Below are 2411 nucleotides of genomic sequence, written 5' to 3' on the forward strand. Positions count from 1 at the left end.
TTTGTTGATGTTCATCTTATACCCTCCTTCCAAGACACTGTCCATTCCGCTCAACTGCTCTTCCAAGTCCTTTGCTGTCTCTGACAGAATTACAATGTCATCGGCGAACCTCAAAGTTTTTATTTCTTCTCCATGGATTTTAATACCTACTCCGAACTTTTCTTTTGTTTCCTTTATTGCTTGCTCAATAGACAGATTGAATAACATCGGGGATAGGCTACAACCCTGTCTCACTCCCTTCCCAACCACTGCTTTCCTTTCGTGCCCCTCGACTCTTGTAACTGCCATCTGATTTCTGTACAAATTGTAAATAGCCTTTTGCTCCCTGTATTTTACCCATGACACCTTCAGAATTTGAAAGGGAGTATTCGAATCAACATTGTCAAAAGCTTTCTCTAAATCTACAAATGCTAGAAACGTAGGTTTGCCTTTCCTTAATCTTTCTTCTAAGATAGTACTACGCATAATAAACATATTCTCTCACCCTGTACGTGTCCTTCCTTTCTTGTGTTTTGTGTCGTCACTACCAATCGTAGATACTAAACTGGGCTGGTGCACTGTCGTTTAGGGGGTACACACTTTCGTGGAAAATAAGAGGTATTGCGTCCAGTATCTCTGGCAACACATCTCTGGTGAAGTCCAGATAACGTGGACCAGTCATAGATTGTACTTGACATTGAAGTACTTTGTAAAATTATTTCCCACAAGTTCATACAGAATTCTTGCTAACACCAGAAATACGGGTGGTCGAAGCCGCCTTCACCATGCCAGGCGTGATTATATCGTGACAGCAAGCTCCTACGAAAAGTAAAGTTTGACGGCCAGGCACATACTGTGTGCAGCTGCATACTCCTAAGCGGAAACATCACAGGCGATTATGTATTGTTTAACGAGTTCCCCGACGTCGATGTGGCAGGTTATTGTTTGTTTTAACAACAAAAACAGTTTCCAAACACATTCCTCACAGATTCACACGTTACTCTTTCAGGATGATGCGACATATGAAACACGCATTTCCATCTGTTTTTTCTACTGTGTTTAGAGTTCTCTGCCGTATGTGTAAGTTTGATCTTATGGGTGAGAAAGAGAGAGCATAAACTCCAAATCCCTATAAAGTGCGCAACATAGAGTAGTTTTCGCTGAACCGTATATTAATGATTCTTCCCCTTTCATTTACGTTCAGAGAGTGCGAATGGATAAAAACAGTTTTTTGGAAATTCGTTGTTATATTTTCACGAGTTGTAAAGCGTCCTTGCTTCGAGTAACTGACATTTGGGATTTGACAGCATTTGCATTACATTCTCCTGTGAAACGAACAAACTTGCGGAATTGGCGTCGCTCCTTTATATATTCACTCGATGCTCCCTGTTACCTCAACCTGATATGGATCCTACGCACTCAATCTGTTGTGACTTGGCAAGACAGCCAAGCCACTATGATTGGTAGCCGAAAGGCACGCGTTTAAGCTCACGCAGGCTGGCGTGAGGTCTGGAACAGTTAAGGGAATTTATAGTAGCAAATGAAGTACGTAGCTGATGGAATACTTAACTTTAATTCATAATTGGTGAACATCGGTCTGACGGTACATGCATCACAAGATAAATAGCAAATGATAATGGCGCCTTGCTATGTCGTAGCAAATGATGTAGCTGAAGGCTATGCTAACTATCGTCTCGGCAAACGAGAGCGTAATTTGTCAGTGAACCATCTCTAGCAAAGTCGGCTGTACAACTGGGGCGAGTGCTAGGAAGCGTCTCTAGACCTGCCGTGTGGCGGCGCTCGGTCTGCAATCACTGACAGTGGCGACACGCGGGTCCGTCGTATACTAGCGGACCGCGGCCGATTTAAAGGCTACCACCTAGCAAGTGTGGTGTCTGGCGGTGACACCACACAATCAATAGTCCATAACGTATCGTACAAGTGATTTTCAGCCAGTCCAACAAATGGCAGATACCCTGTATTCTACAAATGAATCTACTCCTGACGTTTGCGTTGCCTATTTGCACCAGCCAGATATTTACAATAGATATAATTGGATATTTCTGCAGGTTATACGTGATTCATGAAAAAACAGCAGCATCTGCTGGAAGTCTGAGATTGCAACGAATACTGTCCAGAAATTCATTAACATATATCAGGACAGTAATGATCCTACCACGCTTCCCAGGGCCATACGCGTAATTACTTCTGTGTTTGCGCAACTCTTCTCTTCTCGAACTACAAACATAGACTCGTCTGGTTACCTCTGTCTATCCTTCACGTGTGAAGAGTACCACCAGGAATTCCGTATGTCCATCGTTAGCGACGAGACCTAAACGTATCAAAAAATATCAGTATTTTAATTATCACTTCTGCTTCGCGTCAGGGTAGATCCAGAACTACAGGGTGAAAAGTATTTAAACCGACGAACT

Source organism: Schistocerca americana, chromosome X, assembly GCF_021461395.2.
Source record: "Schistocerca americana isolate TAMUIC-IGC-003095 chromosome X, iqSchAmer2.1, whole genome shotgun sequence".
Lineage (NCBI taxonomy): Eukaryota > Metazoa > Arthropoda > Insecta > Orthoptera > Acrididae > Schistocerca > Schistocerca americana.